General features: G+C 32.1%; 1 pseudogene; it reads left to right on the top strand.

The window, feature by feature from the left end:
* The first annotated feature begins 661 nt into the window (after positions 1–661).
* Positions 662–1,202, top strand: LOC150023073 (uncharacterized; annotated as a pseudogene).
* The last annotated feature ends 12,339 nt before the right edge of the window (positions 1,203–13,541 follow it).

Consider the following 13,541-nt stretch of genomic DNA (forward strand, 5'->3'; position numbering starts at 1 on the left):
CAGGCATGAAGAAAGAAATAGCTCGGTATGTTGTTGCTTGCTTAACATGTCAGAAGGCAAAGGTAGAGCATCAGAGACCTGGTGGTTTGTTGCAGTAGTTAGATATTCCTAAGTGGAAATGGGATAGCATTGCTATGGATTTTGTTACTCATTTACCAAGATCAATACGGGGTCATGATGAAGTCTGGGTAATAGTTGATTGACTGACAAAGAGTGCTCACTTTCTCCCAGTTAATTTAAGGATATTTATGGCCAAGTTGGCACAGTTGTACATCAAAGAGATTGTAAGATTGCATTGAGTGCCTTCTAGTATTGTTTCGGATAGCAGAGTCTACAAGATTCTTTGGGAACTAGATTGAGAATGAGCTCTGCATATCATCCTCAAACAGATGGGCAGTCTGAGAGAACGATCCAATCCTTAGAAGATCTGTTGAGGACATGTATCTTGGATCATCTGGGAAGTTGGGATGAGATGTTGCCTCTGGTGGAGTTTACTTATAATAATAGTTATCATGCCAGTATTGGGATGGCACCATATGCAGCTTTGTATGGGAGGAAATGCATAATTCCTTTATGTTGGTATAAGGATGGTGAAACAGTTTTGCTTGGGCCAGAGTTAATTCAACAAACCACTCAGAAGGTGAAGCAGATACAAGACAAAATGAAAGCTTCTCAAAGTAGGAAGAAATCATATGCAGATCAGAGGAGAAAGCCTTTGGAGTTTGCAGCTGGAGATCATGTGTTCATGAGAGTGGACACCAACCAAGGGTGTAAGACGAGCTATCAAATCAAGGAAGTTATCTCCTAGGTTTGTTGGACCATATCAGATCCTAAAGAAGATAGGTCCAGTGGCTTATGAGATTGCTCTACCTCCTTAATTAGCAAACCTGCATAATGTCTTTCACGTATCATAGTTAAGGAAGTACATCCCAGACCCTAGTCATGTGTTGGAAGTGGATAATGTGCAAATCAAGGATAATTTGTCTTTTGAAGCAAAACCAGTTAGGATTGAAGACCATCAGAGTAAACAGCTTAGAGGCAAGACCATCAATATGGTGAAGGTGGTGTGGGATGATAAATCTGGTGATTCAACTTGGGAATTAGAAGAAACCATTCGAGAAACCTATCCATATCTCTTTTCTGGTAAGACAATTTTCGGGGACGAAAATTTTTTCTTGTTGGGGGAGAATGTAAGGATCTAGAAAATAACCTTAAGAGTAAAAGTGGTATATCTTAAATGATACCTAAATATTTTATTATTAAAATGAAAATGACATATAAATAGAAAATTCAGTTATTCAGGTTTCATTTTAAAAGAACCACCATCTCTATAAAAGTTTCCATTTTCCTTTCTCTCCCTTCTCTCTAAGATTTTGATCTCCTCACTTATTAGTTTGGCGATCAGAGTCTGCCATTGGACTCGTGGCAGTGAAGACTACAAGACTGCCCGATCAAAATCTCTTATAGAGTAAGTTCAGTTTTGTTCCTCTTTTTCCTTTTCTCTCTAAGATTCTGATCTCCTCACTTATCAGTTTGGCGATCGGAGTCTGCCATTGGACTCCTGGCAGTGAACCCTATAAGATTGCCCGATCAAAATCTCAGATAGGGTAAGTTCATTCTTGACCCCTTTTTCTTTTGAGTTAATTTTGATCTTATTTATGCTTTGCATATGATTATTCTTTTAGCTTCAGGGTTAATTTTTTTAACAAATGGTCCTAGTTATATAGTTAGATTTTTATTAGAATTCTATGGTGCAGGTTAATTTACCTTTAGGCTTTTGGTGGATTTGGGGCTCCTAGTGAGCATCAACTATAGTTCAGGTAAGGGAAGCTAGTTTTAAATTGCCAATAGAACCCTAGGCTAGAAGATCTAGATGCGCGGGTGACGTGGTCACCAGTTTCAAATTTTCTTGCAGGATCTCTTGTTTTGTGTAGATTGGAAATTGTTTGAGATTGAACTGAAAATTTTAGATATAGTAGATGGTGTAGAATGTATATAAGTTTGGAATTGAATGAATTACTGAATGTATTTGAAAAAGGTTTGTGATGATTTTTCTTGACAATTTAAGATCATATATTTTGATTATTTCGTGATGATGACAATTTTTAAAGTAAATTGCTATGTTGATTGTAATCTGAATTCTGGTGATTTTGAGATAAATTAGTTGTTGGGTTTAACAATTGGTGATCAAACTTTAGTTTTCATGTTGTGGCTTCCCCAACCTTTTTATTAAATAATGTTGGATACGTGGTGCTAGGTATATGTAAAGTAAAAAGAAGAACATTTATTGTTCATGCTCTTTTCTTTCATTCTATAAATGCTATACAATGTTGGATAATACTTTTCTTTTCTTCTTTTGTAATTGGTGTAACAATCTTGCAATAATTCTAAATATTAAAGTATTACAATACATGTTGGAATTAGTTCTTGCTTGTCCAAATTTGAAGAAGTTGAGAGCTGTTGGATATAGTTGTAGTTGAGAGACAATTTTCTTTCATTCTCCTTTTATTGTCTCTCTTTTTGGGTAGTAAAACTTGATGTTATTTAGATACACTTTGGAGCCCTTTTGATTCAAGACATTTATATGATTAGTAAATGAATTGTTGTGTGTTTTGGAAATTCTAAAATTTGGAATGATTTGATTGTTTGATGTTGGAGATTGTGATGTTTAGAATATGAATTTTAATCAAAACATAGTATTTTCAGGAAAGAAAATACCGTGTTAAGATTGTTTAGGATGTGCATTGACTAGGGATTCATCTAGAAGGAGATATCCTGACTCTCCTGAGATAATGGAATCATATAGATGAAGTTATTCAGGTGGTGAGAGTCGAAGGAGGTTCATATGAATGGGTAAGTTGTTTGAAAGATAACTAACTTGACCTTTTATATGAGTTAACCCTGTCATACTAGGAGAGATATGATATTGAGATTCTTTATGCGCATAGTTGTGTGGATTTCACAGTGAGATAGTATGACAGGTGCAGATCTCTGAGTCTAAGTCAACGTACGACTCTTCCAGAAGTAGAGTCAAGTGTCTATGTGTTGTGAGTCAGTAGAAGTCTGACATATGAAAGATGAATTTTATGAATGTAATAGACACTTGATGGTTTGATAAATCATATGAGAATTGATGAATTATGCTTATTAATTTGAAATTTAAATTATATCAAAACTTTTTATATAGATAGTTTACCTGTTATTTGTTTGTGTTTGTTACACGGGAGGAGATGAGATTGCATGTAATAGAGCTCCTTAGTGAGTAGCTGGAAGATGAAATAGTTTTATTTGAATGTTTTGTTTTGTTGTTAAAACTTTTGGTGTATATATTAAATCCCTATGAAGATGGATATTTCTTTTGAGATACACATATGAGAAAGTAGTATATGTTTATTTGTAATTAGATATTGTTTGTTTTACTTTTATTTCATTATATATGGGTAAAATTAAGGATGTTACACCCAAGAACAACATAAAACTTGAAATTTCTATAATTACTTAATTATACATAAACTTGGTAGTAGGTCACCATTTATTCCTTCCTAGGTCACCACTTAGTGTGTCTATCACTAAATACATTAACATTGAGATTACAAAACATGGCCTTGGTGTACTCCACTGAGGTCACTTTACACACACTTCATGTACCACCCACCCAAGAACAACAATAAGCTCAAATTTTAAAAAAAATTGATTAATGTAGAGAAACTTGGTAGCAAGTCACCACTTACTGTGACTAACTACATTCACATCGAGATCAGAGAACTTGGCATTGGTGCTCTCCATTAAGGTCACTTTACACACATCTCATGCATCAACCTACTCAAGAACAAAATAACAAAAACTTGGTAATATGTCACCATTTAATGTGTCTGTGACTAACTACATTAATAGTGACATTAGAAAACTTGACCATCGTGTTCTCCACCGGGATGACTTTACACACATCTTATGCACTGCACCGCCCTACCTAAGAACAATACAAAGCTCAAAATTTCTAAAAAATTTTCCTTGTGTAGAAAGTTGGTAGTCGATCACCACTTACTCTGACTAATTAACACTGAGATTAGATAATTGTACCTTGGTGTCTTCCATTAAGGTCACTCTACACACAACTCAAACACCACCCCCACTAGGGTTACTTTTCACATACCTCATGCACTGCACGACCCTACACAAGAACAACACAAACCTCAAAATTTCTAAAATTAATTAATTATGCAGAAAGTAAGTTGGTAGCAGGGGTCACCACTTATTCCTATACAGGTCACCACTTACTTTGACTAACTACATTAACATTGAGATTAGATAAATGTACCTTGGTTTTCTCCATTGAGGTCACTTTACACACACCTCATCTACCACCCCGCAATAGGACAACGCAAAGCTCACATGTTCACATAAGTGGTAGCCCTTCTATAGGATTTTACCTTCTTGATGAGACCGTTGAAACAAGGAACACCCTAAAATATGGTTGGTTAAATTTTCTTGGAGTATAATTGACGTTATAACATATTTAGCTATGAGAGGCTTGTGGTGGTGCTGACAGAGAATGTAAACCCTACCAACACTACAAGAAATTTGTTATTTACATACGGATTCAAATCTGTATGTAAATTGAACATTACATACGGATTTGAATCCGTATGTAAAGTGACGTTACATACGAATTTTTACATACGGATCTTGATCCGTATGTAAAGTCAGCGTTACATACGAATCTGGATTCGTATGTAAAGTGAGCATTACATACGGATTTTTACATACGGTTTTGGATCCATATGTAAAGTCAGCGTTACATACGGATTTTATATACGGATCTGGATCCGTATGTAAAGTGAGCATTACATACGGATTTGAATTAAATATTTTAATAATTATAATAATAATAATATTGATATTAGTAATAATACCAATTATATGTAATACCAATTTTTCTTGTAGTGAAAAGGGTTGTCAAATACTAATGAATTCAGAGAAAACCTCTTGTATAAATGATTATGAAATTCGTAATCCATATTATCATTTTGTTATTTTTTAATACTTCTTTTATTTATATGTAAATTCTATGATTCTTTTGATTATAGTATTTTGTTATATTGCATATAATTGTTGTATATTATTATGTATATGTACTTTATTAATCAGGTTACAATGTCAAACTTTGTGGACTTCTTGCAATAATTTAGGAAACGCTTCTAAAGAATATCTATTAACATTCTAACAATAAAGAAATAAGAGTGTATCAATAAGAAATACTATTAAGTTTTATTATAAGAATAATATAACTATTTTGCCAATTTATAACTTTCATGCTGTTTTAAATTCCAAATTATTTTAAAGAGACATTAGGTATTCAGGTTTTTTATGCTTAAAAATTATGAATCTCATAAATTATAAATTTTATAAATAAATAATTGAAGTGATAAAATATATTATAATAACTTATGACTTTTATTATTTTTATTTTTATTGTATTTTGAGAAAAAATAGTTTTTCATGTTTTATAAAAATGATTTTTTTTAATCATAACATAAAAAATTCGAAAAGGTTAGTTTTTTTTGAAAATGTTACTTTCTTAAATATAGCAATTATAAGATACTTTTCAATTTTAATTTGTTTGAAAAATTAAAAATTTCTTTTTACAAAACATCTCTCTGTTTAAATTGAATAAAAAGACTTTAGTATCTCAAAAAATCAATTATTTCATAATTCATAATATCAAAATTTTAATTATATTTTTTAGTTTTTTAAATTTAAGTATGATATATTTTATTTTATATACTTGTAAGTATTGAAAATGGTGATATTATACTGACTATTTCACCCAAAAAAAAATTGTATTAGTTAAAAATAATCAATATGTAAAATTGAAAAAGGAAATTATCAAAATAATTTTTTTAAAACATCAAAAGAATATTTTCTAATTTCATAATTTTTTAGAAAAATTGTTACATCACGATGGTCACGTAAAGTATGCTGTCAAACAAATATTTTTCGTTAAAATAAAGTAGTAAATTATTATAATTTAAAAAATAAAATATATAAAATTTCTTTATTTAAAAACTTTAATAGAAGTGGGTAGATTTATTGAAGGATTAAAAAGACCTTCAAATATTGTTATAACTTGGAAAATTGAAAAAGCGGGTGTCAAATATTCATTTTTCCAAGAATAATATCCTAAAATAAAAGGTAATGATATCCATATTTTTTATACAACTCAATAATATTATTTTAATATTTTCTTATATTATTTAATTATTAAATTTATCTTTTATCATATATATTTATATTTAAATCCATTAAGAGTTATATAAAAAAATAAAAATTTGGAAATACATAACAAAGGACAAGATATCTGAACACGATTCCAATGGTCATTCCTAATCCAACATTTCCCTTTCTTGCTCGTATCCTAGCCGAGCTCAAACTCCTCACAACTGATGTTGGTCGGATAGCAATGTCAGCAACTGCTGTGAATGATGTTGCAGCATGGATACTACTTGCTCTTGCCATAGCTCTCTCTAACTCATCCCCTCTTGTTTCCTTATGGGTCATACTTTGTGTTGATGCTTTTGTCTTCTTAACTATCTTTGCCATAAAACCCTTACTTGGAATAATGGCCAAGCATTCCCCTGAGGGTGAACCGGTGCAAGAGATATACATATGCATCACTTTGACACTAGTCCTGGCTTCAGTTTGATCACAGATTGGAGAAACAAAATGTGGTGCAGTGAGTGCAAAGGGTTGATGTTACAAACACAAAAGAAGCCTATACTCTTGTTCCAAACAGTGAATCTCTACTTCTATTCACGCCCACAAAGACCAGTCCAAGCCTACCCAGCCAACCTATTGTTCTTTAGCAGTTAATTCCTGAATTTTCACCCTGCACTCTCTGCACCCCTGCGTTACACCTATCATCCACATTACTTAATTTTGCCTTCAAACAACGGCATTACTTAATTTTGCCTTCAAACAACGGCCCAACCTAGACTATCACACAATCTAACAGCTTTCATCATTTAACGCAAATTCAAATTCATTGCCACTTTCATTCTACATTACACCACTTCTTCACTTTTGATATTTCTACCAAATATTTTATCTATTTTTATACTTTTCTTCACTCTATTCATAAACCATCTCAATATCCAGATCAAATTAGGCATCACCCAACAAATTCTATCATAGTTGAAACCAACATAACAGAAAAAAATGGCACCAAACAGCTTCGAACAAATAATCCAAAATTTACATCTTCAACTAACTTGCATTTGCATAGAACCACCGCGACAGAGAATGAATCGGTGTGTGCAGTAGAACTCTCCAATTTTGAACAGAACCACCGCAGGAGATGCACTATTCCGATCAATTTTCACAGGTTAACTCAAGTTTTCACCATTTCAAGATGAAGAAACCTCACCACTGTTCATCGGAAATCGCAAAATCCTCTGTTCGCGATTCTTCCTAAACCACACCGCTTCAATGTTCTCCAATCTAAGAATTTCAATAAAGCTCACAGAAAATGAAGAAGATTTGGTGAATGAAGCACAAAACGCGGATGAAAAGGCACAACGAATTCAAGTAAATATGAAAAACGTTTCAAATTCCTATTTGAACCTCTATATTTACTGTTTGCACCACTGGTTCAATGAAAAAAATTGAAAAGTTTCGTTTGATATTCTCACCTAAGGATTCTTCTTTCTCCACCATGAAAAATTTTCGAAAAAGAATTTTTTTAGAAGATGATAATGGAAACCTAACTTTAAAGAAAATTGTTAAGGACCTAGTAGCAATTTATGAGATCATGTTCCAACCCGTTTCATCACGTTTGCATCAAAGTTTCATAGTTGAATAAAACTTTAGACTTAGTTTTATTTTTCTTTTATTTTCGTTTTTCTCATGGAAAACTAAACCTTTTGGGTTGATTCCTTTTGTAATTTTACATTGAGTTATGAGATTCTGATCAATAGTAGCAGTTTAAGAACTTAAAAACAAAAATTAAAAACACTCAAGATCTCTAATCTATGATGAATTTGAAAACAAAATCAAAAAGTTCAACTAATGGAGTTTATGACAGACTAAACATGACTCTAGACAAAACATGTATGATTATAAGATCAAAATGACTTAATTTGTTGAGGTTTAGAATAAACCTTGAAACTTAACAAAGGTTAAAAAAATCTCCATTATTTTGTCGAGGTTTTAAAATAAACCTTTGGAATTTAATGAAGATTAAAAAAAACCTTTATTATTTTGTTGAGATTTTAGAATAAACCTTTGGAACTTAACGAAGGTTAAAAAAACCTCTGTTATTTTGTTGAGGTTTTAGAATAAACCTTTGGAACTCAACCAAGGTTAAAAAAAACTTAAGTTATTTTGCTGAGGTTTTAGAATAAAATTTTGGAATTTAACGAAAGTTAAAATAACCTCTGTTATTTTGTTGATGTTTTAGAATAAATCTTTGGAACTTAATGAAGGTTAACAAAAATCTTTCTTATTTTGTTGAGGTTTTAGAATAAACCTTTGGAAGTTAAAGAAGGTTATAAAACCTCTATTTTTTGTTGAGGAACGAAGGTTAAAAAAACCTTTGTTAATTAAATCAATTTCCTAAGGTTATATTAACCTCCGCTAAATAACCTCCGTTAAAACCTTTTTTTCTCGTAGTGACATCTGAACTGGTATGTCGAAAACTGATTGCAGTACTGTTGATAGCAGTACTGTTGTCGGCACGAGATATGAGGGCAACAAAGCTAACATGCAAAACTGATTCAAGTTAATGGTGTGGCATATTAAAGGAAAGTATCAAGTGAAAGATCATTTGGTAATGCAGTATTATCACAAGGTTAAAAATATCATGCAACAATTTAACATGACCGTGATAGAGCACATACCAAGAGAGAAAAATACAAAGTTGACTTCTTATCAAAGTTAACGAGTTGTAAAAAGAAAGCACACCATAACTCTGTTATTCAACAAACATTACATTTTCCAACTATAACCGTTAATGAGTGTTTGGCAGGAATAGAAGAAGAGGAGGATTGGATGTTACCAATTAAAATATTTATATTACCACAGGAGAAAGGGGAGGTGGGAGAGATAAGTTTGGCAAATAAAGCTGCAAAGTATACTATCATCGGTTAAGGAGAATATGTTCTTAAGGAATTACATGAGGGCACGGATTTTAAGAGCATGATATTAATGGTTGACAATCCAAGACTGTAAGAATTTTGTTCAAAAGTGTAAGAAATGTCAAGAGTTTATAAGCTTTAAACATCTTCCCTCATATGAGTTACAAGAAATACATGCACCATGGTCATTTTCTAAGTGGGGAATGAATATTGTAGGGCCATTTCCGTTAAGTCAAGGACAAAACAAATTCCTTATTGTGGCTGTTAATTATTTTACCAAATGGATATAAGCAAAACTGTTAACAAAAATTACTGTTCATCAAGTTGAGAATTTCGTATGCAAAAAAATAATTTGTCGTTTTGGGATACCAAATACCATTATAACTGATAATGGAAAGCAATTTATTGACAAGAAACTAGCATAATTTTTCAAAAACCTAGGAATCAAACATCTTACTAGCTTAGTGGAGCATCTGCAAACAAATGGACAAGCAGAATCAGCTAACAAAGTAATTATAATATAGTTGAAAAAGCATCTAGGAAATGCAAAAGGATTATGGGCCGACAACTTGCCATAAACATTATGGGCTTACAGATGCACATCTCAAACAACAACTGGGGAAACACTTTTCAATCTGACATATGGAATTGATGCAATGATACTAGTGGAAATTGGAGAACCAACAATCTGTCCTCAATTGCAAGACTTGAAAATGAATGATGAATGTCTTAAAATCAAGCTTGACTTGCTCGAGGAGTTGAGAGATAAAGCAAGAATAAGGGAGAAAGCAATAAAGAGAACAGAAGCTAGAAGATATAATGCCAAGGTGAGACCGAGAGCTTTCAACAAAAACGATTTGGTGTGGAGGATGAAAACAGAAGCCTGAAAAGATGCAACACACGGAAAGTTCGCCTCCAATTGGGAAAGACCATTACGAGTTACTAAAAACATAGGAAATGTAGCATATTGACTTGAAGAATTAAATGGCAAGCAAATACCATGTACATGGAATGCTAGTCATCTAAAACTATACTTTACTTATAAGTTTAATATATTAAAAATATGAATGAAACATTTCCTTGCAAAGTTTCAGATCATTCTATTTATTGCCAACTATCTTCTTTCTCTTTCAGTTAAGGAAGTTTTCACAACTTAAGTGAATCACTGCCGAATGCAAGCAATTCTCTCATTTAAGGAAGCTTTCACTCTAAGTGAATCCCTTTCGAATGCAAGCAAGTCTCTCAGTTAAGGAAGATTTCACTTTAAGTAAATCCCTGTCGAATACTAACGATCCTCTCGGTTAAGAAAGCTTTCATGATAAATGAATCCCTACCGAATATTAAGTGATTTAAATTTACTAGCAGGTTGAAATCTTAAAAGCATAAAAACCTTTAAAATACCGAATATAAAGTTACAAAATTCATTACAAAAGATTAAGTGTATTACAAGGTCTATCAAAAGATGATACACTTACATAATAAAAAGAAAAAATTACGTTAGTCAATGTCAAAAAGTTCATTTTCTTCACAGTTTTCATTGTTTTCGACAACAGTATCTTCATTTTCATCAGGAATATCTCTGATAGGCATTAGTTGTCCTTTGTGGAAATCTTTCATCACATCAAAATTCCCTTCATTAATAGGAATTTTATAAAAGTACCCGGCCTGTTGAAGAGCATTGGTAACCAAGCTTATGTCTTTCCAAAACATATTGTTGAGATAGTTCAACCTCTTTTTCAACTTTCTCTCGGCAAGTTTTCTTAGAATAATGAGAGTTCGTCATTCTTGATAATTATCGACGAATGTTTTCCATCTAACCTCGAACTCGGCTTTGCTCAGTAGATAACTCTTCAATTTTCACATTGAGAAATTGCTTGATTGGTCCACACAAGGAGTGTATGTCCAAAATTTCCTTCATCTTCTCGATCAATGACATATTGCCATTAAGATTTGTTTCAAGAGTTTTAGTTGAATTAGCCAATTCTTTCTTCATACGCTCAAACTCTGAAGTTGGTACACCCTTTATGGTCTCTTCCCCAAGTCTTTTACAAACCAAGAGAGTACAAGTCGAGAGCTCGAAAACAATGTTAGACAGTTCTTTTGGAGAGGAGTTTCGAAAAAAGCTCCTTCTCATAACTACTTAAACTAAATGATAAAGATTTTGAAAGCCTCAACGTGGAACCGAAAAGGTCGTCAAGTAAAGGCAATGAAGATCCACCATGTCGACCTCTTCTAGGAGACCGATTAAAAGAATGAGATCGACAGTTTGAATGATCTCTCTTTTTATGCTTCTGAGAGGTATTGCCTTCACGAATAGCTTCCGATTGAACTTGAGTAATAGAAGTCACAACAACAACAACATCACGTTCATCTTGAATGTTAATATCATGAGTGATGCCTGTTCATTTTGTAAAGCTATGTTATGAAAGTAGTTCTTGCCCTTTTAGTTAGCAACATCAGGTTCATCTTGAATGTACCCAAGTCTGGAGATTCTTCTTTAGTCCCAACACTCCCTTGATTCAGAGGAGATGAATTATTAGTTGACTCCGTATGAGAAGAGCTATCGGGAACCATTATCGGTTCTCTATTAACCTCCCGATCACTATTACACGAGAAATCCTCTGATGTGGAAACAAAGATGAAAGAAGACATTACCTAATAACTCGAGAACAAATTAACAGTCAAAATTGAAAGCATATTCAAGAGCTCTTGAATGATAGAAGAATAGATGTGGACCAAATTGAAAACGAAATCCTATTTATAGAAATGTTCAAGCATTTCGAAGATCAAACGATGGGAAAATTCAACCGTTATATCTTTTAGCATCAAATGCTTTAGAACTCAGGACCTTTCAAATCAATTAGAAAAATTTGTCATTAATGTGCACGAAGCTCAAGGACGAAAACGACTGCGTAAACAGAGATCACTAAACCCAATAAATCAATCAATAACGGTTACATTTTTCTTTTAGGATCTTTGTCAAATGATTTCCTTAATCCTGGGGGGGCAAGTGTGTTGAGTTTATGGGAGTCTAAGTTCAAGAGAGGGGTGAATTGTACTTAGGATAATTTTCACAAATGAATTAAGCAATGCTGACAGTAAAAACAAATTGTTTTAAGAAACAAAAGAATTCAAATTTCTCAATCAGAATGCAATATCAGAAGAACAATTTATTAGAATTTAAAACAACTTATTGTAATTTCCACAACAACTTTACTTAAACAGAATCAGTTTACAAAATTCAGAAATTTAGAAGAATATTTTTAACAGATTCAAAATACTAAACAATATTCAAATATTGAAAAACTTTCAATCACATGGTCACACAATCAAAGTTAGCTAATTGTGATTAATTCAGATTTCAGTTTTCCTAAATCAGCTAATTCACTTAAACAAATTCTATTTTTGAATTCAGATTTAGTACAAAAAAATCAATACAATTTTTAATATTTGATGACTTACTAGCTACTTGATTCACAACATGAAAGATTCAAACATCAAAATACTTTGCAGTTATAAACCAGTTAAGCCTTTAAGTATTTTATTAATCAAAAAGCAGCAAGGGAAGAAGTGCAGTAAAACAACAAATTTAACCTTGAAACAACAAGTTCCTTTTTATACCAATTTTAATGTTTTTCCATATTTTAAAGGTAGTGAATATGAAGACAACAAAAGCACACAAGAATTTATACTGGTTCACTCAAAACTGAGCTACATCTAGCCTCATCTCACACTAAGATGAATTTCACTAGATCACCACAATCTTTTATACAAGATTACACAAGAACAGTTATTGAACCCTTTAAGATCATTAGGCACACACTGAAAAACATTATTTTAGCTAAGCATATGCTTAAAGAAATCCTATCTTAGAAGCATACAATCACAACTTTACAAAGAAAATTGTATGGAACAAACACACCTTGTTTACAGACTTAGAAGACTCAAACTGGACCTCCAAAATGCAGCACCTTGATGAAGCTCCTAATCACTAGTCAATGTGAAAGTGACAGCACAAGAACTTTAAAAAGATTTTCAGAAAAAACTTCCAAAACTGAACTCTCTTAAGAACCTCTCAAAAACTCTTTGAAAACAGTAAGCAAATGTGTATTCAAGGGGATGATACAAAACAAAACTAATTTGCTAAAATAGTTTCAAAACTGTTAAAAAACAATTTATTAAAAGTTAAGAAAACATATTGTATTTTAAAAATAGACTTGGTGGAAACAAAACTAACTTTTGAGAAGTTGAAAACACAATGTGGAAACAAAACTAACTTTGAAAATGAAACTGATTTTTAGGAAAACAAAATTGTTTTAGTTCAAAAAAGTTTTAAATCAATTGTTTCACCAAAAAAAACAATTGAAAAAACAGTATAAAGTGTAAACTAGAAAATAAAACTGGTTTTAA

Source organism: Phaseolus vulgaris, chromosome 11 (assembly GCF_051622355.1).
Source record: "Phaseolus vulgaris cultivar YP4 chromosome 11, ASM5162235v1, whole genome shotgun sequence".
Lineage (NCBI taxonomy): Eukaryota > Viridiplantae > Streptophyta > Magnoliopsida > Fabales > Fabaceae > Phaseolus > Phaseolus vulgaris.